A 23,525-nucleotide genomic window follows, 5' to 3' on the forward strand; every position below is an offset into this window, starting at 1 on the left:
CTCCGGAATTATTTTGCAGATTTAACCTACACTTATGTATGTTCATTTGATCTATTAAATTAACATTTTAAAAATTGTAATTTAAGCTTTTCCATATTCCATCCACAACCGATAAGCTAACTATATCGTTTGTTATTAATTTAATGAAGTCCCATATGAAGATAAATGAAGCACGAAATATAAATACTTCTTTTTGGTTTCTAATCTAATTATCTCTTGCATAATATAATTACCTACCGCACACAACTTTCAGTAACTTTCCACTCCATTTCCCGTCAAAAGGCAAAGCGAAAATCATCCGAAATCCCTGGCACCCGTGTGTCTCCCCTGTGGTTAGGGTACAAAACAAACTTAAATGCCAGCATATTGTAAATTTATTGGATTGGGGACATCGTTGCGGGGGTCTTTGCAGGACTGAGCTGCGGATTGGGGCTGAGGTCAGGGTCCAAAGGGCAAGGCACGGGGCACTGGATCTGGCACTCTGCTGAGCCTGCTGGGTGACATGTGCAGATGGGACAATCAGGATATGGCGATGGGCGATATGGGATGGCGAATTGCTATTACGACTTCGACGGCTATAAGGTTAGTACCGCAGGCAAGTGAAATGAGAAAAATAATACAATATGTTGCCTACACATTGTTCTTATTGTGATTGCCCTAAAAACATGTTTGAACGGAAAGAAAGAATCACAAAATAATGTTGTGAAATGTTTCTTTAAATTGGAAGAAATATGTACATGTGTAATTATTGTAAAGCTACATTTAAAGTAAAAACATATTCCCATATAAGTAACACTTAATTTCGCAATGTATTTTATAAAACCTGGATAAATGAAATTACTTTGAGCCGTAATAAAATGCTTAAGTCTATTAGCCAATTCCGTATTTAATATACTTACTTATCTGCCAGTTTTGCAGAACCCTTTTATAAAAATTGCATCCGCTAGAAATCAGTTGCTTTAATTTGGCTGGCTCAGCATACCAGTCCCCCAAAGTCCTGTATCGCACCCAGGAATTTAGCTAATCTACCCTCTTTAGACACTTTATGGGGCGCCGAGTGAACTCATCTCGACAACCATCCAAGGACAGATGGCCAGTTCGGCTGAGCTCAGCCCAAAGTTCACACGCCCCTGGTTGACCTTCGCAATGGCTATACGCGCGTCCATTTGCCTGGTCAAGGGTGTCCTTTAAAGGCTGAAATGCAAATCGTTGAGAAGAGCCAGAAAATCTATCAACGCACCGAGAAAAGGGGAAGGAAGTGAGAAGGACTCTGCCGTAATTCTATTTCTGGCCTGCTGTTTTCACGCCTCGCTGCTGAGACATAGGTATGAAAATGGGGGAGTCGCACAAGGACCCAAGGACACCAGGACATTAGGACATCAGGACACCCGCTGGCTAGCGAAATGCCTTTTATTGTTCTTACTCACAGTTGACAACCTCGCCAGCAAAGAACTAGTTTCTGGAAAACGAAGAAAAAACAACTTTTCCAGCCCATTGTTCAAAGTTTTTCCATGCCACCCATCACTCACACCTCCGCATGCCCCGCGAGCGTGGACTCACAGATTAGTCTTCCACTTGGCCAAATCTGCAGCATTGCTGGGCGCCAAAGTTATGGCATTCGAGAGGTGGAGGCAGTGGAATACAAAGCGCGGCAGGCGACCAGGCAAGGCGATAGCCACCATTTCCACCTGGCCAAAGGCGATACCCGTGGACTCACTATCCTCGGCTCCCTGCTTCTGTGTCACTGTATTTGTATTAATGGCACTTTTGCATCCTGCGGCGCAGCTACAATAAGTAATTTGATCGAGTGGGCTAGGACTTCAGAAACCGTTTTCCAGACCGACTGAAGCTGAAGCTGAAACTGGTATTCTCTTTGTGCAATTCTTTGTAGATGGGCGAAATGAATTTTTAGAGGGTGGCAGAGGCTGGTGGAGAAGGAGACGACCAAATGCTCTTGTCGAACTGACGCTGACTGAACTTGAATTACAGCTCCGCCAAGATGGTTGTAAGCTAGCGATTGCTGGGGTTATCAGCAGTCAGGTTGAAGGGGACTTGAACCCAAGAGATTTTCGATCGGAAACCACTCTCATGAAGAACGATAAACTGACAACGAGTTTCGAGGGGACTACTTGATGGTGAGCTTATAAAGAGACCACTTGTGCAGAGATGAATGTGTAATTAGGATGATGTTTCAGTAATGATTTGGTGTGGAAAAAATTTAATGAAAGTGCTTTATATTTTTTTAGATGAAAGTTAAGTTCTCGGACAAAGAAGGAAAGGAATTTAAACAGTAAAAGATGTAACCACATTATGCCCTCAGAAATATAAGTTTCCTGTAATAGTATTAATATAAGCAAGTTTTCTCGTACATCTTCATTGTGAATAATACATAAATAAATACATAACTGATCTCTCAAGCCAGTATGCCCAATTTAGGGCATGCAGGACATTCGAATGCATCTGCAATGGCGATTAGAACGAACGGCCCCTGGAGCAAAAGGAATGGCATAAACGGGGCTATGAAAGTAGCAGCCAAAATTCAGATTGCGGCCATTTGGAACGTCTAGCGACGGCAGCCGAGTGCAAAGGATTAAACACTTTAGATTTTATTAGATAAAGTCCAGTGAGCAGCAAACGAACGAATTTTGCAGCGCCATCGCTTGTCGTCCCTGTACCATTCAACATCCTCGTGCCTTTCAACTCCTAGAAGTCCTTTCGTCCTTTTCTGCCACCCCGCAGAGAGCACACGGACGTCATAAATTCTGTGACAAATGCAGGTACAAAGTGCTTTCCATGGAGCAAACTTTTGCTGGCCAAGATAAGACTGAAAGTCCATTTCTCCCCGTCTACGATGGCAAACACCACCTTTATGGCCTGATCAAACACAAATGCCATACTTTAAACTGTCCTGTGTGAATTTTAATACCAATTGATTCGAGATGCTCGAAACAATATTTGCATTAACCTGTCAATGGGCGATGGAAGGCCTATAACATGGCAGACCTGATTAGCTGTCATTGTGCACTTGAGTGAAATGGGCGGAAATGCGGCTGGCAACTTCGGGGGTTCTGAAGCAAACAATTGTGGTCGCAATTCTCAGTTTCCGCCTTGTTTTGTCTTCTGCATAATATTTTCAGTTTAGTGCGTCAGTTGTGGTAACAAGTGAGTTGAGCTGGTTTTGTTATTGAAATGAGCCACAAGCGCGCACACACGCAGATACATACACGTAGATACAAAGATACAAGTGCTGATATCGCAAGTGCATGACTATGAGGGCGAGGTTGACACTCGCACGCATGCATAAGTAAACAAACATAAACATTTGCTCCAACACGCCAAGTATAAAATGGCATAACAAGCAGCAAACCACACAAAAGCAATGACATCCTGCTTTTTGGAAGATGGGTTGTTGCCTAGCACAGCTTCAAAGAAGCATCGATGTGCCAACTATATGGAATTCAGCAATACCCTATTAGCTTGCAAATCAGTTAATTAGGAACGGAATACAGAAGAGCCCAAAGCTTAGCACCTCGTAACATTGCACTCCAATTCCAAGTTTGTCTATACTCTTGCAGTAATTTCTTTCTTTTTTTTATTTGCCTTATTACACTTATTACGAATAATGGAATTCCTATTATATAAAATTGCTCGCGGATTATGGCACCAAATTGATGGTAATGTTACCGTAATAATTGGGCACTGTATTATAGATATTTCATTACCTTACTTCTAGGAAGTTACTATTATGAGCATTGAACACTGATGAATATTCAACGAATTTGTCTCTGACAAACGAATAGTGCTGAATTTCGACGCCTCTGAAATGCAAAATTTTGATGGTTTAAGTTTCAGGATGAGTATATTACAGTTCTGTTCTTCATATAAACTCAAAACAGTACTGTTGCAATCCTTACGAGCCTTGGCAAGTACCTCTAGTAGTCTTCAGAGTACAAAAACCGCATTTGAAGCAGCAGATTTTGTAGCTGCGCATTGCCGATGCTACTGAAAACGCTCCTAAGAATGATACTTCTTTTGTTGGTGCTGATTGTGCTTCATTTTCCGCCGCAGCCAAACTTGGCAGTTTTGAGTTTCAGCTCGGGAAATTTCAGCTTGTCGATGCTTGTCTGGCACACCATCATCATCTTCGGCTTATTACCGCAACCCCTCCTTTGTGAGTAGCGAGTTGTGAGTTGCGAGTTGTGAGTTGCGAGCTGAAGTTTTTGTTAAGGAACTAATGCCGCCATGTCAACTGGCTTTGAAGTGGGAAAAATGAGCGTGGTGTTTGATTTTCACTGGCGATGCAATTAAATTGCACTGACATTGCATCTAGTACATTGCATCTAAGCAATTGACAGTTCGCACCTGATGGCTGACGTGTCGTACATACACACACACATTGCCAGGCACAAACGGGTGAACATGCAATCAATTAAATTCGTTGTAAATTCAACGGCTTATCTCCCGTAATCAATCTTAATTTTCCACTTGACATGAATCGCCTCAGGAACGTCGACAGGACGAAGTAACCCCACTTTGCTGAACTCCCTCTTGTGGGATGTGTGCAAGTGAGCAGGATTGAAATTTTAAAGGACCAGACAAAGTAGAACGCACACACACATTGCGTATACGCAACGTGCCCAGTGCTTTACGCATTTTAAATCAAAAATACATTTCCGGCTGCCCCACAAAAGAATGCCGCAATTTATAGGTAGCAAATAAGAGTGCAGGACGTGCACTCGAGGCAAATGCAAAATAAAAACTGTAATTAAAGGTGGGCCGTCACTGTAAGATGGGTAGATACAAAAGCTGCTCTTCTTTTGTGAGCGTTTTAAATGATTTTCTACCAATCACTTTGCATATAAATTAAAGTATAATCTTAATTCTGGATTGTAAACTTACAAAAAGCGTATGCTATTTAATGGTAAAGCATAAATATTTAACCAACACATTGACAGCTCCACACATCAAAATCATCAAATTGTTATTAAGTAAAGTTGCATAAGTTTTAGTTGACCGGTTATTAATCGAGCTTAGGCAGTGCAATTGAAGCCTGAATAATGTGAGTATAGAACCGAAAATTTCCCAGATGAAGTGCAAGGAATTGCACCATATTTAGGGCATTAAAACAACAATTTCCTTTGCTATAACCTCAGAAGTCGGCAAGATACGATTATGTGCTGCAATGTTTAATCAAAAACACTTGAAATGCCTCCCAGCCAACCGATGTGCTTACTAATTTGCTGCACGCCAGTGACCAATTTTGGGACTATGAAGATATGCTGGGATATCTTTTGCCTCGCCAAAGATATTTCAGCCATCTTGTTGCAATTTGTCCATGTGCACAAGCACAATGGCCTTCCGTTAATGGCGCACCAGGCGCACCAGGCACACCGCCCACTTCGGAGGCATCTCCAGCTGATATATGCACTGATAGACTAGTTACCGGGAGCATTACTTAATATGTGTAAATTGTGTGGCATCAACTGTGCACTGTGTGTTATCCCTGGCCATCACAACTCCTCCCTCTCCTCAACATCCTCCTGCTCCCGCATCCACACCTCATTCTCATTCTCAGTCCTCCTGACTGAAGCAATTTATCATTCGAGCATGACGCACGCACTCCGCCCACACAACAAGCCATACACCCAACCCAACCACCAGCCAACCAAGCATATGCATATATTCAAATGCATTAAACCATTGAGCTCATCAGGAGGAAACATGCTCCACCACAGCCCCTCCATTCGGGGCTTAGTTGTCCTGGAGGCAAAAGCATTTAACATGCAGTTTATGTTTGCCGCAAGATCTATTACAGGAAACTCACATATGTATGGCGATGTGCACAAATTGCTGTAAGTGGGCGTGGCAGCCCCGACTTACGCAGATGATGAGCTTGCAAGTGGGGCTTCACGACTGGATTGGGATTGATACTCAGAACGAGAACTAGGAGGGAAATGGGAATGGGGTTAGCCGAGCTCTGGTCCCTGCGGTAAATCGCAATCGAGCGGCTAAACAAAACTTGATTATTTGGTGCGGTCAATGTGCGAGGTTTTGCGCAGTTGGCTCTCCGTTCACTTATGCCAGGACTTGCATAAAATATCCCTGTTTAAACATTCCGGTCTACGTATTTTGAGAATTGAACTAAACAAACATTACGCCTACGCAATTATGCAAGAGCTGTTGCAAAGATTTCCCTGCCTACCGAATGTTTAATTTATTGATTAACTCCAGATTGGGCACGAATGTGCTTAAAATGAAATTCTAATAAGTTTAATTAGAATTTTGACTTGAAGCAAGCGGGTGATTTCATACTAAGCATGTATGACGAGTGGGCAGAGGTGTTAACCGAATAAGTTCTGTTTGCGTATACGGGTTGCATTTGATAAAATTATTGGCTTTGAGTTGCTGCCACAGGCCTTTGAATATGGATTCAATATAATTGGCTCTTACAGGCAAATAATGGTCTATGGCGTTTAAATCAATTGAAAGTAGAATTCATAGCCTTAAATGGAAACAAAAATGTAATAAAAGGGAGTAAAACAAAATTAAGTAAATCATTGTTTATAGACAGAAGAGAAAATAATATACAGTATTCAAAAGCCTTCTGATACTATTAAATTCCCATTACTTAATTACTATGAACTAATTTGTTAGGTCAAAACTAGCACTTGGCAACTTAATTTGGCTGTTGATGGCTGGATGGCTGGATGGCTGGTAGGGACTCCGCCTCCGAACCGCCAATCTGCATATTAATTTATGTTTGCTATAACTTTAATTACTATTAGGGCGAACGACAAACAAACAACAACTGCAATGTCACTTTGGGCAATCAAACGAGAAAATCAAGGCTAAGACGAGGGCGTTGCAAGTTGGTTGGCTGGATAGTTTTCTGGTGGGTTGGAGGGAAAGGGGACTGAATGGGGAATGAGTGTTGGCTAGTGGTTGAGCAGTGGGCAAGGGCATCCTCAAAATCAGCTCTCAATATAATGCGGCGGAAGCTTTTGTGAAATCCCTACGTCCAACTTTTTAATACGAAAACTTTTACCAAGCTTAGTAGAATGACAACAACAGCAACGGCAAGGACAACAACAGCTGGAGAGCTCCGAGTTCAAGCAATTGCAACAGTCACTTGGTGGACTTGTTGTGGGCAGGACGACAGCCGCAGTTCCCGGACCCAAGCCGGGCATATTGCATATCCCTATGTCTCGACACCCGATCCTTGCCCCCAACACTAGGCAATCCCTGGTTCTCCCTGGCACTTGGGGCGACCAAAGCCACTTGAGCAGCACAGAAAACTAACTTAATCTTGTTTACATTCTATGACGAGTTATGAAAATGAAAGGATTTAGCCAGCCACAAACAAACGCACTAACAAACCAGCCATCCACCCAACCAGCCAACACACACTGGAAACCCAGAAGCCGGCAACGGATGCTAATACTGCCTTGCCACACGCACTGGCCAAATGCTTAAGCGTGGCTTAGGCAAACAAAAGTTACGCATGAAAGATCTGAGGGGAAGAAAATCAACAACATAATGGCTGACGATCTGGTTGGGTTGGTAGCCGATGTCCTGGTAACCGATTCTCACGATTCAGCTGTCTTTATATCGCAGACGGCAAACGCCAAAAATGTAAAACTATTGAACAAAACCAGTGAGGCCAGACAATTCAATTTGCATTGGAGTTTTTTTTAGGTCAGACCCATGAACTTCTACAAAAACTTAATTTGATTTTTCATAAATCTGCCGAAAGTTGTTAAACAAATTTAAAGATTTAAGCAAGTTTTACAAACATTTAAATGTGTGATAAGATCATTTGTCTTAAGTTCCCTCTGGTCCTTAGAAAAAATGTGATCTCAATGACACAGAAGTAGATCTATAGTATAGATAGTATAGATTCTATACTGACCTAGTCATGATCATGGAAAGCTGATGCCAATGAATAGTTGTCATGCTCCAAAAGAATCCGTTAACGCGCTCGCATTTGAGCAAAAACTGTTTTCGAAACTAGATATTCCGGCCTGGTCCAAAAGGACCACCGAAGTCACCGCTACAAAAATTGTCTATTCAAACTTTCGAACTTCGAAACTTCGTTTTCCAAAGACGTATATTGTTAAATAACATAATAATGGATCTTAGCACCCTAAGTTCAAGAATAAGAGCATTATCTTGGCCTGATTTCGTTTTTTCCCCGCCAGTTCCAATCAGCGGATCCAAAGAGTTAATGTAATTGCTCCACCTAATATCCTTCACAATGGAGTTTTGTTTAAAGTTTTCTGTGGAGGAACATTGTATCAGTTACTTAAATATAGTGTTGATTTTCGAAAAGAAAATTGTACTCTGGTTTTTAGCCAAAGAATAGCTATATCGTTGGCCAGCGTCTTAGGCCTAAATTCTCTGTCCACTATTCCCTTTACTCGAACTGTGCAATAATTTCCGTAGCACTTTTCATATTTTTCCATATCGTACTCTCCCAGGCGAGCTACTTTGCAGAAAGGTAAGGCAAGGTTTCGATTTAGCTGTATCAAATTTTAAATTGCATTAAATATATCTCACAGATAGAAAAACGTGACATTTTTGAGATAGCTGTGCCACACCATTGATTGGCACTGCAGTAGAACCAGGTACAATGGTGTAAAGGAATGCCATCCAGGGACTTCATCTAAAAGAGGCAATCGCCCTGTGGAACTGTAGAGCTGGAAGAACGAATACCGCTAACAGAATCCACAAACACAGCGGATCCCAGAAAGTACAAAGCACGCGATCCCGATTCCAATGTTATTCATTTAAAGACTGCGGGCTGAATAATAAGTCTCTATAGAGTTTATAATCGCAACAGCCAGTCTTATATGTTGCAAAAGTAATGCAAGTCTCCCTTATTCCTAGAAAAATGAAATTATGAAATTATGCATTTTATAAATGAAAATAAATAATAGGTTTGTTTTCCAATTAAACATAATTACAAAATATTACCACAAAGTGGCGTTTTTAAAAACTTTTCATTATGCCTCAGTTTTTATTTAAGTGTTTATTATATAGTAACAACGAACAGTTCATATTTGGCCAGTGTATGTCAAAGTGAGCATCAGAAGAACAACAAAAGCTCTACAAGAAAAACTTTAGTTGCATTTAACAAACACTTACAAAGTCCTTTCTGGCATTAACCGCCCCCATACTCGTATGTGGCCTTACAAATTAGTTGCATTTAGTTTTATATTTCTAAGGGTGTTGTTTGCTTCGTTTGGCTTTGGCTCCTGGTTTCCATAAAGGTACATATGTATGTATACCATTCCACCAGCTTGCTATTTTGCAGCTTTATAAATTTAGACAAGCTTCAGTACATTTGCCAACTCATGGTCCTCGAACCAAGACCTCTGGCCACAAGGCTTGTGTGGCAGCCACAATTTTCCGTCAGCTCTATTTATTTATTTGTTTGTTTGTCCACCACCAGTCTCCATAATTTTGAAGTGTAAAAATATTTTCGATTGCGGTCTATGACACGTGCGCATCGTATCCATCAATACTGCTGTCGGCTGTCGGCTGTCCTTTCCGGACGGACAGCCACGCCTTCCAATTTCCAAAGCCGCCTCTGCACTGGAAAATTTAATTTGCACATCATCGATAAACAGTCAACGATGACGGGCTGGGTTTTGGGCTTTGTGGCGTAGGGCGGAAATTCGGGCCAGAGAACGTGTGAAACATGTTTATGATATGTGAGTTGAGTCCTTTGCAAAAGCGTAAAGTTGTTAAGGACTCTATGAATATTGCATGCGCTTTATTTATGTACATATTTGGAATTTATTTTCAATTTTCAACTTTGCTTTTTTTTTCTTATTAATTAATTCTTTTTCGCAACTCTGAGCTGCAACACCGTTTAAACCACCAATATGAGTATATGGGATCATTTGTTATTCAAACAAGTGAATAAATCTGACTTAACAAAAGTCGCACAGGTAAACAAAGAGTCTATAGTTAATTAACATACCAATTAAAGCGGAACTTTGTAGATAAATTCAGGTAAACCGCCCTCTGGCGTCAGAAGATTTAGCATACATTTCAGCATCATCCCTTGGAATTAAGATAGATTGAACTGAATCTTGTATGCAGTTTGAATTGCTTCCGGATCCATTAAATATGTATATCACCTTTGCCAGCCACATTATCGCAGCGCAACGTGCCACCCCATTGGCGTTGCATAAATTGTGGCAGGTATTTATTGTATTTAATGTAAACTTGCCCACTTGGCACTTGGCACTTGGCAAGTGCAAATAGGCACGCAAAGGCCACCAGTTGCGTCTGCCACTTGCCACTTGCCACTTTCAACTTGCCTCTTGCCACTTTCCACTGGCAACAACTGACATGTGTGGTCGGTAGGTTTCGGTGGTGCAGTGGCTGCAACTGCCGCCTCTTCAGCTGCCGTTGATGAGTTACTGCCAAGTTGTTGAAGTTCCTGGTCAAATAGTTGACGCAGCCTTTAGATAAAACTGCAGCGTTGCCAACCGAATATGGGTTGGAGGACATGGGGAAAACATTTGTACGATATAAAGTTCATTGAAGTATAAAGCAATTAGTGTTGGAAAGTAAGCCAGGCAAAGTTTCACCTGTGTAAGGCAGTAATTTAATTCAACTTCCATTTGTGGATTTTGTTGGCTGTGGAGCTTGGATTTATGCTGCGTTGCTTTGTTCAGTGGACATTTGGATCTTTTTAAGTTGCATAATGGTTTATAAAAAATTTTTTAAACAAATGACTCAGAAATGTGAAAGCTTACTACAAATATGAAAGTATTCACCCTGTTGCAACTATTACTTTCACAAAGGACCTCATTTTGCCAACCAAGCATCTAAATGTTACTGTGAAAGTTTAATTCTCTGTAGCCAGGTTGGCCGAGCGGTCTAAGGCGCCAGATTTAAGCTCTGGTTCTCGTGAGAGAGCGTGGGTTCGAACCCCACACCTGGCAAGGTAGGTGGGTGGTGTACCCCTTATCCTTTAGTGTTGTGGAAAATGTTTTTTATAACAACATTAAATCTCCAACACTTTCTTTTATATTCTGTGCTGATCTTAAGCTTCAAAATATTTCACCCCTTTTTATTCCTTTTCGTAGATACTAGCTTATCAAAGGAATAGTTCTCTATAAAAGAGGTTGACCAATTATATTAATAATTATCAATTATATTTTATTTATTACTTTTCTAGCATTATACGCCCATTAACACAAGCTAAACGCAAGCATTTCATTTAATTATTAAAGCTTACACGTGCCCACTTACATTATAACATTTAATCAATTATTTTGTCATATTGCAGTACTAATTAATTGCCGATTTAATATAAAAGACGTTGGTCAAATGGTAAATTTGAAATTTGATTCGTCAGTAAATTATAACATATTAATTTTATCATAATTATTTTCTTCCTTTGCTATGTTTCCAGTCCGATTTGACATTCCCAAAAACAAACGGCGGTAAACTTGACAAAGATCAGCGAATCGCGACCTCGACATAGGCATCAATAAAAAAATCATCAAGCCACGTCCATATCCCAGGCATTAAACCAACCATGGCCATAGATAAGCTCCGCAATGTTTGCGTAAATAAATTTCATCTCCTTTTTTGCATTTCGCGTTGTTTTCCCACAGAAGCAAAATAAAAAGGAAGAGCGCTGTAGTCGCGTTTCTCGACTATCAGATATCTGTTACTCAAGTAAAAGAGAGCGAGGAAGTTGGGGTAATGCGTTAGTAACTTGAAATGCAATTATTCGAAATAGTAATAGAATAGAAAAGAAATAAAATCAAACGAAATTGTGGAATTCAAACGAAATTATAACGTTAGATTGGTAGGAGAAGATTGGCAATACTAGCGTTACTAGAATCTGCATTCAGGAATCTCGACAATTATACGGACGGACACAGCCAGATCGCTAAAATATATATAGCTAATAGAGCCGTAGAAGCGTTTACCTGTTTCATCCTTTTTAACGAATCTAGTATACCCTTCTACTCCACGAGTAACGGATATGAAAATGGCGAAAATAAGTGGATGTGCAAAAAATGAAATGGTCCGACACATGAAAATATGTCCATTAAAAATAGATGTGTGGCCGTTGTGGGGCAGTCAGCTCGGCCAGTCTCATCAGTTGGACATGCAAATGTGCAGTTCAGTTCGGGCCTTTCAATCGCCACGCCCACAGGGTGGAAGGCCTTGACGCCCACAGCAAAAAAAGGCAGCCCTACTTCACCATTTTCAGTGGCACGCACATTTGCGGTTCATAATTTGCGTGCCATTTTTGTATGTTGATGGACAAAATCAACAAACGAACGGAGCAAAAAAAAATATTGATCACTTTTGCAGTTGCCAACTTGAATTTAAATTAAAATGCAAACGCAGCGCAAGGCAAATTGCTACACACATCTCGTGTTTTACGGCCATAAACGCATAAAGTTCAAATGTATGTACTTTTATATTTGAGTCCGTGCATTTATAGAGACGATAAATATTGATTGTACGGTTACGTTAATTTCTGGCAATTATGCGCGTTTCACATTTATTTATGAAAAGTACTAAGGGAGATGAATATACGTATAGGCATAATGCCCATCTGTATATATGTATATTTGGGACGGACCACACGAAATTGGCGCGGACTGTCTGTGGGTCCTTTATTATTATTTGTTATTATTAAATATGTCTCGATAATTATCGAACTCTTTCTCGGCCTGCATTGACCGTTAAAGCCCAACTGGTTGTGGTCGCCAGTTCGGTTGGCCAGATGCTTAAATGCACATTGAGTGGGCCAAATCGAAACGGTCAATATACGAGTACAGATGCCTTTTATGTAGGCAGACGGCCATAAAACCAAACGTGCATACCGTGGCAGCATCGAGGAAGATTTAAATATTGATTAAATATATATTCCTGCTTTTACAGAGGTAAATTTTTCAGTTAATTTATCCTCTCCACATTTAATTGATTGAATGGGACAAAAAAATCACTTTAACACCTCGCCAGTGACCTTTAGACCCTAAGCCATGTTAACCCATTTATTGGTAATAAATAAATATGCAATATACTGACTTAATCTACAGTGCCAATCTTTGCTCAATAATGTATTTAAAATAATTAATAATGATAGTGGCTTCTGATGTAGTTGAAAAAATCAATACTGATTCTGTTTTCATGCGTCCTGCATATCTGCAGATCGTGTCGTTTTATTGCATCTCTTAAAATAAATTGAATTAATTAAGGCAGCCAAAAAGGATGTGAAGGCTGGAAAATAAAACAAAGCGTTCGAGACTCTTTTAAAAAGTGGGCGAGTAGTCTGGCAGTCTTCCATCCGGCCGATTTGCATCTTCTGCCTCCATTCTTCCTCCGACTTCAACCTCGTTGCCTGGCATCCTGGCATCCCGGACTCCTGGCAACATGGCATATGTGCCTGCCAGTTCCGACTGTGTTGTCCTGTATCTGTATCTGCATCTCGGCTATCTTCTTATGTGCCAAACCGCTTGTGTTCCGTATCTGGGCTGTGTTTCCCGTAACTTTACGCTGACATCCGGCTGCTCGTGCGTATGCTCCGTTTACTTGGCGAGCAATTATGAGAAGAAGCTAAATAAAAATAACATTTTAGCAGCCAGTTTATTATACCCAAGCAACCAAAAAAAAGAGCAAATTCAAAGTTTTCCCTGCCTTGGCAATGGCACCGGAGTCTATAGGTTTGGCTCAGCAACTTGGGATTGGGCTGCTCGCAGCCAGTTAGCGACAAACGATTTTTTAGTGTAATTATCTTTTGAATAATTAAAGAAAAACGTTGTAGGATCCTAAAAGGGACCAGACGAAATGGAATGAAAAACCGCAGAGCTGCAGAAACCGGCGACGGGACATATTTTCTAAAGTTTGCTTTGAAATATGCATAAGTCCAGTGTGCAGAGTGGCACCACCAATGCCACCCACCGACGCAACCACGCAACCAAAACACTGAGCTATCCAGCGAGCTCAGCCCCAAGGGCACGCCCACTCCGCCCCATCAGGGTTCGAAGCACACGCTCCGTACTCGTAATTTTCCTTAAGTTATGCTCATTATGCGCCAATTATTTGTGTCAGGCACAGGAAAAAAATGTAAAAGTCAGCCAAATTAGAATTGGGCCAAGATTCAGCCGTTTGCCGGTAGAATAGACGTTGAATGCTTGGCACAGATTTTGCATGGATAATTCCTGAAATACCTAAAGCCGAGTGGGTACAGAACCCGGAAAACATAAATGATGATTCAAATCTTACTTGTTTAAGACTTGAATTTGAATTTGTTTACGACCGTTATTGAATTTCAAAATTTGCCTGTGGTGGTTTTTTCAATAAATTTTTTGTGTTTTCAAAATATTTTTTAAGCATATGACATTCTTCAAATTGCTCTCTCCTAATTGGGAAACGCAAACGGTTTCATTGGTTCACCTGGTGCCTAAGTATCTGAGCCGGAAACACACCGTTTTCCAAAAATGCATGTTAAATTGCATGTGGCGCAATGTCCGGAACATTTGCTTAAACACTCATTAATTGTTAAAAAAAAAAATATAAGTGCTTCGAGGTTTCTTGCATGGAGCTTATTTAGTAATGTGTAATTAAGTAATGTAACAATGAAGTAGCTTTATTGCTGTTCTCCCGGTGTTAATTCATTAAATTCATATACAAATCCATATACCAAGATGGACAAAAGGAGGACTAAAACAAAAATTATCAAAATAAAAACTTCCAAATCTTTCTTGTCTTTCGTAAACATACGCATTTCTTTGGTGTTAGATAACGAATAATATTATACAAAATTTATATTTATTTAAAATGCGATAGAGCATAAGTTTTATGAATTTCCAGCATTGATAAGGCATTTTTGGATTTTGGAATTAAAATAGCAATTATATTTTTCTTTAATTAATAAATAAAATAATAAAAAAAGAATTAAGTTAACAAATTCGGGTATGCTACAATAATCACTTCCAATCAAATGAGTACCTCTTACTAATCTTTATGCTATGCAACACTTTATCATATTTACGTAATGCTACTAAGTTCACAAAAATGTTCTCTTGTTATGTTTATTATACTTACGTAGATATTATTTTAACAATGAAATTTCGAATCCAGCTTTAGGTGAGAACCATCTACCATAAATTGCTTCGCTTCTGAAGTCCTTGTGCCCAAAGGTCGGATAACTTAGATCAGATCGCACATTGTCATGAAATGTTCGTATAACTCAAGGAAGCTAAAAACGCTGAAAGCCAATGCCAGATTGAAAGAAATTCGAGAGGCTCCAAATGCAATGCTTTCAAATGCTACATTTAAGCTCGGTACGCGACCATTCACTGTCTGGGTTAAATGGGTTAAGAGACTTGGCTGCACTCTCGGCACGGCGTTTATTTCAGCCGGCTGTTCATCTCAGCCGGTTGTCGTCCTGTCCCACGTGACCAGGTCCTTTTCGCTATCCTTGCACTTCCTTGGGCTCTGGTTGCAGCAGTGGTATAGTTACCGTAGAGACTGCTTAGTTTATACAGGACTACAGGACTGTTGTCTTAGGGACCCAAGTTGGTGGTGCTGCTGGTGCAAGCTGCAGCTTGTGCTGTCACCCGTTGCTTCCCTTGTTGACACACCATTACTGCAGCTAATTAGAGGAGTGACCCCAGTGACGCCTTCGCCTTCGCCATCTCCATCTCCACCATCATCTCCAGCTCCTTTAACACCAGACATCCCGCATCCGCAGTCGCTCCTCCGGCCTGTCATGTGTACGCCTGATTCTGTGTTGACGCCTCTCACGTTGCTGTTGGCCACTGGTGTTGCAAGTTGCTGTTGCACATTGGTGTTGCACGTTGCCGTTGCTGTTGGTGTTGCTGTTACTGCTGATACTACAGCTACTGCTGCTGCAGTTGCCCTGCAGTCAACTGCCTTCACACTTGGCAGGGCCAAACTAACTCCCTTCCGCCTGCGTTTCCCGCTGGCTTGTCAACTTCCTTCCACTTCTCATTTGTGCGGCATTTCCGGTACAATGGCGGTAACAATGGAGGGAAGGCCCCGCACTCGAAGTTGTTTGCTGGCGACGTTCCGCTTTCCGTCCTGGCTAAACCGTTTCACCACCCACCCATTGCCACACCACCACAGCCAATTCCATACCCCTTCCACGACGACGATTCCCACGTTGCAACGTTGGCACTCTGCAGCAATTGTCTTTTGTTTCCAAATAGTTTTCACTTCTCTATTTGTTTCTTTCGCTGCGCCGAGTCACAAGTTGGCTCAGTTAATTCATGAGATTTCACGGTTTATCTCACCGGCTTCGCTTTCTTCCCACCTGGACTGCATTGTTCCTTTCTCTTTTCATTTTCCTTTCGCTATCTCTATCTCTCTCGCTTTTCAGTTGCTCAGTTCGCAACGCATAGTTCACAGTTAATTAGAAAACTATTCCGCGAGCGGAGCCGCTTTCCCAACTTTTGAACTTCTGCCCAGCTCGAAAACTTGGAGTCGAGTCTCATTTAATTAGAATTTTCCCAGGCCACGCCATGAATATTGTTTGTATTATTGTTTTTGATAAATGTAATTTACCAAATTTGTGACGAAGTGATTTATTTGAGTGCAGGAGAAAGCAATAATATTTATTGAGGTCTAAAGATATTTGTATCTCAATTTATAGATGAACGAATTGTACAAATTGATTAGAGAAGCCAACGCCGAGAAACTAAATATTCCCTTGCTTTGGGCGATTTGAGACTATTTAATCTATTACTCTGCTGAGATAAATAAGCAAGACTTGTGAATAAATATTTCGAAACACAAAAAGTCGTCCCATCAAACGCAAAGTGTTTTCAGTGTTGCTTGTATATATTTTTTACCCTCAGCTGGAAAATTTATTGGATGCAGCCAAACTGATTTGATTAGAAACGCCCCTTTCAAATCTTTACTAAACTTGTAACGCCTCTTCAAAACTGGTCTGACTTCTCAGCTCGGTTCTGTTCTGGCCATTTGTTCGGCCTTCAAGCTCAACGCTTTTGACGGTCGCCTGCCCAAAAGCAATCTCTTAATTTGTTTACGAGCTCTGCTTTCGGCTTTTCCTTTGGCCGTTCATCTTTCTCGCTTACCGCCCACCACCTACCGCCATCCTGTGTGCTTCCTTTTTTGGAAAACCTCAAAAATATGTAAAAAGCCAAAGACTCGTCGAGTCGTTTGCAACATTTGCAGCCCCAAAATGGTGGCAAGCGGAACGGGGAGGCAAGATGAGACGGAGGTTGAAGGGGCTTGAAGGGGCGGCTCTGATAGAGATACTGCTTTTATTTGTTACTTAACATATTTTCACCTTGAGGGCAAACAATTTCCCACTAGGCACACCCACACATACACACTGATATAGCCAACTATATGCAGTACGGAGAAAGTAATAAATATTTTTTGCTGCGCCACTTTAGCTGCTTCAGCATGAAAAAAAACATTCTCCTTTTTTATTCGTCGCTTTTCCAAAGATTTTTTTAGTTTGTTTGCCACTTTTATTACTTAGATGCTCTGTGCAGTGGAATGGGTAGCTTTATCTTAGTGCAAAGCTAGTTAAAGTTAAGCTATTTAAAAAAATAAATAAGTGGTCAACGTTAAAATAAAAAACAGCTTAATTTAATGTCGATATGAACTAACGACTGGTATTATCAAAAGATAATATTATTACAAATTAAATCATATTCCTCCTTATGGCCAGCTTATTTCAAGTGTTTAAAATTTATAAAAAAAAATCTTTGATTTGTAAGTATAAAGATAAATATTTTTCTCGCACCAAAGTTTTTAAAACCCCTTGCTAACAACAATAAAAAATCACTTGATATAATTAACAAGGTCAATGAGGACTTATTCGCCCTCCATGTATAGACTATGGCCAATTAAATTTATAAGTTCACTTGAAATCCCAACAGTTTCCCCTTGGTTTTTCCAAGTGACTAGAGCTACCCCAGCCAGCAGTAGTGGGTGTAAAATTGCCAGGAAAAATAACAAGAGTATCAGGTATTTCATCACCTGTTCAATAAGCTATGAAAAGCTCGTCCTGTTTCACCTATTTCACTTTGCGCACCCAAACGGTGGTCGTTGGCTTATGTTGGCAATATATTCCTGCCGCCTGGCGACCCAACCCACTTTTCGTACTTATGTACGTGCATATAAATTATATATATTTATGTGTATTTTTGAATTTAAATGATTGAATTGCCGTGTGCCAAGCCAAAAAGATGAACGGGCCAGAACAAACAGACAGAACAGAACAGTCAGAGAGAGATTGAGTCTGGCTGCCATTTGCAGAAATATGAAAATTACCTTTAATGGGAAAAGGCAGACAGTCAAACAGAGACATGGAAAAGGGGGGAGCCGAGTTTCCTCGCTGCCATCAAGATAGGCCCGAAAAGAAACGCAGACAGTTGGAGGGCCACGAGCTCTATTTTATTTTTGCTTCATGCCTTTATATTTCTGTTTTGTGTTTACATAAAAGTGAAGTGAGGCAGATTGCGCTCGAGTGCGTTAATCAGCGCTCCTGGGCAGGACAGCAGGACCAAAGGACATCACTGCTGGGAGTGCACGAAAAAAAACGTGTAAGCTGAGTTAAGTTAACCACAAAACAATTCAATGCACTTTGAGTACCTGCTGATCTAGCAAAAACCGAAAAATCAGTTGTCTTAAATGAAAGTTGGTAAGCAGAAAAGTTTTTGTTTATTTAACTAAAAAATATTACTCCAAGATCAATTTAGGTATAATAATATTTAACTTATAGAATTTAACTTATTTAATATCTAACTTCTTTATTTAGAAGAAACCATACTTTTTTATATATGCATCAATATATATATTTGTATGTATATCTGCCTGACAACCTATTACTCATAAATACGTTTATTAGATACTTTGAGCTGACCGAAATGGTAAGTGCAAGTAATTTTTATTGTGTATGCGACTGGGCCAGTTGATTTTGCTCTCCAGCGACAACATTGACATTTCCCCAACTGGTCAGTTCAGAGGTAAGAGGAAATCGGGAGGCCTGCAAAACAGATTATACTGATTTCATGCTGGAAAATCAAAAAATGAACGTGCGGCAATTTACATACTTAAGTTGGGATTACGGGGGAGCAGATTTGCCTTTTCTCTTTTTTCCCCGCCATCCGTTTTGTTGATTCTTTTTTTAGGCCCGGTCTTGGCAAAATTTATTAGCCACATGTTTCGCCAGCCACCTTCGTGAGTTGAACAATTTGGGCTTCCCCTTCTTTAAAAGTAGGCTTTTGTTTTTTATTTTATTTTTTGACAATTTGGCTTTTCGACATTTTGGGCGACTACAAGGAATTTCCCGGGATTCCATTTTTAATTGAATTCTGTTGGGCATTATTGTTGGCATTATTGTTATTGTTGATGCTGCTTAGCATTTTGTTGGCTTTGCCTTCCCTTACGTTGGATAATTAAAGTGCCCCAAGTCATTTTCATGGCATATATTATGTTTTTTCGTTATTTCGAAACATCCAAATTCTTTCAGTGCTTAATTGTTTTTAGTGGAAATTTGAATTAAGTCTGTTTTGGTTTCCCCATTTAAAGTTTGTTTTCAGTGGTGTAGCATCAAGTTGATAATTTTCATAATAAGCGTCAGACAGCAACAATAATTGCAATAAAATGAGGCTGGGATATTTTTCAAGCAGGAGGGTGGAAGTTATGTAAAAAGCTTGCGCCTTGCAAATTGCAACTCGAGTGGAGGGCGATGGCTGCGCAAATGAAAGAGAACGGGAACAACATTAGAACACTTAAGCACTTAGCTATCCCCAACCCATCAACTCTTCCTCGGCTGCCACCGTGGCGGGGTTATCTTCCCCGTCCGATTTTCTTTTTGTTGCATATTCCGAGCACGTTCCAGAAAAGCGATTCCCTGGAATTTCCCACCCGAAGCTAGAAATCGCTTAAGGTCTTCGTTTTATCAATTTTCTTAGTCTGTTCTTCATTTCCCCATTTGCTTCAGCCTTGACTGTGCTTTGGAAATTGCCGATGGGATTTTAATTAAGTTTATGCACACACAGTTCACTAATCGATTGATTTTTTAAGATTCGCCCAGTTTTAAAGAGACGAATTAGCATTAAATATTCAAATCGGATTTCAGTACCTTCAAACTTTTCAGCTTAGGGGACTATTAAACTGAGTTCTTTTGTTTTGTTGAAATATATTAATAAATAATCTTTTAATTGTGTTAAATATGAATGAGTGCTAGTTTCGCTGTGATAGAATTACATTAAATTTAATTTTCAAATGGCATAACCCTTTCGTTTCAGCACATTCGTAAAATTGTATAGCTAATAAATGGTAACAGATATTTGATTGATTTCATTTTACGAAAGACACAATTACATATTTGAAATCATATTAGCAAGAACACCCTCTGTAATCGGCATGCATATGGGGACGAGAGTCCCCCAGAATCTGTAAGTATATGTATATATGCACTACTGTATCCCCGCTTTCCATTCGTGTGCGCCCGGTTGGAGCTGCTGCTTTTTTGTTATTTTTATTGTAGCTCTGATTCGCGCTTTATTGCATTATAATTGAATCTTGGAGCGCACAACTAACGCAGGAAACGTTGGCTGACTGGCCACCGTTTCCCGTCCCAGCTGTTGCACTTAATGCCAAGTGTTTAAAAAGGCGATGGGGGAAGGGACGAAGTGGGCGGCAGATGGGGGAGGAAGTGAAAAGAAAAGCAGTAATATTTACTTACTACCTCACCGTTCGAAATCCACCATTCACTACTCACCACTTAGCCACCCACTACTGCAGGATATGGCTGCCTTGGTAGGCACTCCACTGCCTGAATTTTCCTCGCCGCTCATTTTCCTTATTGCCAGTGAAATGCAATAAAAATTGTTTTCCCATAGACGCTGGTGACGGCGGCTAAGCAAATGTTGTTGGAAATGAGCTATAAAAACGGGAAATTGTATTTTACAGTAAATTGCTGCAACACACAAACTAGCTAGCTAGCGAGCGAGGCTACCCCTGTCGTTCTGTCCTGCAAATCCACGCAAAAAACCACCCACCTACCACCCACCACCCACATCCTCTGACCTTCCGCCCACCAACCACCACCAGCCATGTCGACGCTTTCCATGCTGCTGTCGCAGATAATCCGCTGCTGAGTTGGCTTGTCTTGACTTGGCTTGACATTGGCTTTGGGTCGTCGTACCGCTCCGCTTCCACTTTATGAGGTTCGAATCGGGCCTGAACGAAGCCCGCGCCCGAGCCCCGCTCCACCCCCCTATCTATCGTGCCTTTATAAGCTGCCAATATTAAAATGATGACAAGTTTATGGCAAAAAAGCAAAGGCTTCGTCAGGCGAGGCAGCGGCGGAATATTGGAGAAAAAAAAAGAAAAAGGATGAGTGAAAGCGAAGCGAAAATGCAATTCATGGAAAGCTGATGTCTCGCGGCTTTATTTATAAGCAACCCATTCAGGCTTGAAAAATGAGAATTGTAAAATTCCTGGCCCATTCGCGAATGTGATCAAGGAGTCAATACAGGACTAACTCAGTGACATTTTATAATTGCAATTTTATAAAAGCAAGTTGGTTCGAGGTACCTGCAAAAATTAAATGTTTTAGCAAAGAATAACAAAACCGTACATTTTAACAAAGTTTCCAAAGAATAACAGGAATCGGGTTTCGGGACCCACCAAACTGTCTTCTCCTGCTTGAAAAATGTACGTACTTCGTATTTGGTTCATTTCCAAGTTCTCTTATTGCATCTCCAATGCAACAAGGATGTCTGCGGGAAAAGAGAACGAATTACATAAATAACTGCGCTGTGTTTGTGCCATTTTGGTTGCCACATTTGAATAAAATATGAATAAAAACCGAAATGCATTTAGTTGGTTGGCGGAAGGGTGTCTAAGGTGGGGTTACAGCGACAGATAGGCAGTGGGTGGTACTGGTGGGTTGTGTTTGGGGTTTGGGTTTAGGTTTGGGTTTGTGTTTGTGTTTGGGTTTGGCCTTCGCAGTACCCATTCTCCAGTTACTCACAAGTGGCTCGACCAGTTTGTCACCTTTTCGCTATAGAAACCGTCTTATAGAAAGACGAGACTAGTCGTTGCAGGCGTTCTTGGGTTTTTCTGTTTTCCTTGCAACATGCGCATGCACTGAAAATAAAAGTTGGTTTCTTAATATTATATATTTATTAAATGAAACCAAAAATTATTATTCTAGATTCTTTAAAGCACACACACTTTTGAAAAATTTTGATTCTAATTTTCAGGGAACTCGACTATAGCATTCTCCCATAAGAAATTTTCCAGTTGTTCATTTGAATTTAAAACTCAATGCTTGTATTCTATAACAATTGTTTTCTAACTAAAGTGTCATTAAGAATGTAGCTAACATAATAACCAATTTATTTGTTATAGATTTCAAACAATTAACACAATTAAAAGATTGTTATAGATTTCAAACCTGGAAACTTTTTTCTTTGCCTCTGCGATTACCTCGATATTCCACTGGAGCTCCATCTTCCCATGTAGATACGATAATATTTGCATTCAGTTGGGCCTCCTTTTCTCAAACTCCCGCCCTCCATTACCATTCCAGTTGTAGTCTATTTCCCTTTTTACTTCGCTGTCAAAACGTCAGCAATGTCGTCCTCTCACTCTCGTCCTGGGCCTCGACCTCATCCCTATCCTGCCGGTCCAGGTCGTAGTCCTTTTCCTGGTCGTGGTCTTGGTACCCGTCTGGAAATCGTTCCGGAGCGCAGCGTTCGCTTGGCTTAATTTTGGCTAGGGAAAAGTGCATAAAAAATCTGCGGCGAATTTGCAATTTGAATTCGACTCTGCGACCCCGTCGTCTGTGACCCTTTCCTGCCCTTTGCCTCCTTGCTCCTGGCTTCTAACTCCTGGCCCTTTCCATGCCATACCTATGTATGTGCGCTTGTGTGCCTGTGTCTCTTTTATTGAGCCCAGGACATGGTCGTCGTAGTCGTCTCGGCTTGGAGGCCATTTTCTTCGGCAAAGCAAGCTTCTGGAAGCCGCCGCTTGTCGAGTAGTCTTGGCAGGCAGTCAGGCGGCTATTTAGGAAGTAATTTTCGCGCTTTCATCGCAACTTTTTCTGTGTCTGTCTGCAGATCTTTTTGGGCACGTTATTTGTGCTCCTTGATGGGGCTGAGACGCAGATGGAGGTGGAGGCGGAGGTGGAGTCGGAGGCTGGTGTTGCTTCTTTAATGCATTTTTAAAAATGCCAAAATGCGCAAATTGAAAGCAACGCGACGACTACCCAAGCCACTCGGCACACATCTTTTGCGCTAGCCCCTCTTTCAGCTCTGTGGTCGCCTGCTTTTCGCTTGGGTCACGTCCTCGCAGGACGCAGGACATTCTTTTGGTGCGAGGTAGGAGGTGAGAAGCAGGAGGAGCGAAGGATACTGGGCCACACGCAGGCATAATTTCAGCCACTGCACTCAGACTTAATGAATATTTTAAGGGCAGCTTTCATATTACATACTGCTGCATATGCCATATGTTATATGCATAGA

The 23,525-nt window shown here is 40.8% G+C and overlaps 1 long non-coding RNA gene and 1 other non-coding gene across 3 annotated transcripts; one reads left to right on the top strand and one right to left on the bottom strand.

Moving 5' to 3' along the window:
• The first annotated feature begins 10,874 nt into the window (after positions 1-10,874).
• Trnal-uaa lies at positions 10,875-10,958 on the top strand. The gene has a single exon. It is a non-coding gene; the product is annotated as a tRNA-Leu (tRNA).
• A 10,454-nt stretch (positions 10,959-21,412) lies between these two features.
• LOC120453831 lies at positions 21,413-22,344 on the bottom strand. Of its 2 annotated transcripts, none has more exons than XR_005616566.1 (4): positions 22,234-22,344; positions 22,054-22,146; positions 21,720-21,776; positions 21,413-21,591 (listed from the first exon to the last, which is right to left on the bottom strand). It is a non-coding gene; the product is annotated as an uncharacterized LOC120453831 (long non-coding RNA). The 2 variants fall into 2 exon arrangements; XR_005616565.1 differs by having other exon boundaries at positions 22,031-22,146.
• Between the last annotated feature and the right edge of the window lie 1,181 nt (positions 22,345-23,525).

This window comes from Drosophila santomea, chromosome 2L, assembly GCF_016746245.2.
Source record: "Drosophila santomea strain STO CAGO 1482 chromosome 2L, Prin_Dsan_1.1, whole genome shotgun sequence".
NCBI classification, from domain to species: Eukaryota; Metazoa; Arthropoda; class Insecta; order Diptera; family Drosophilidae; genus Drosophila; species Drosophila santomea.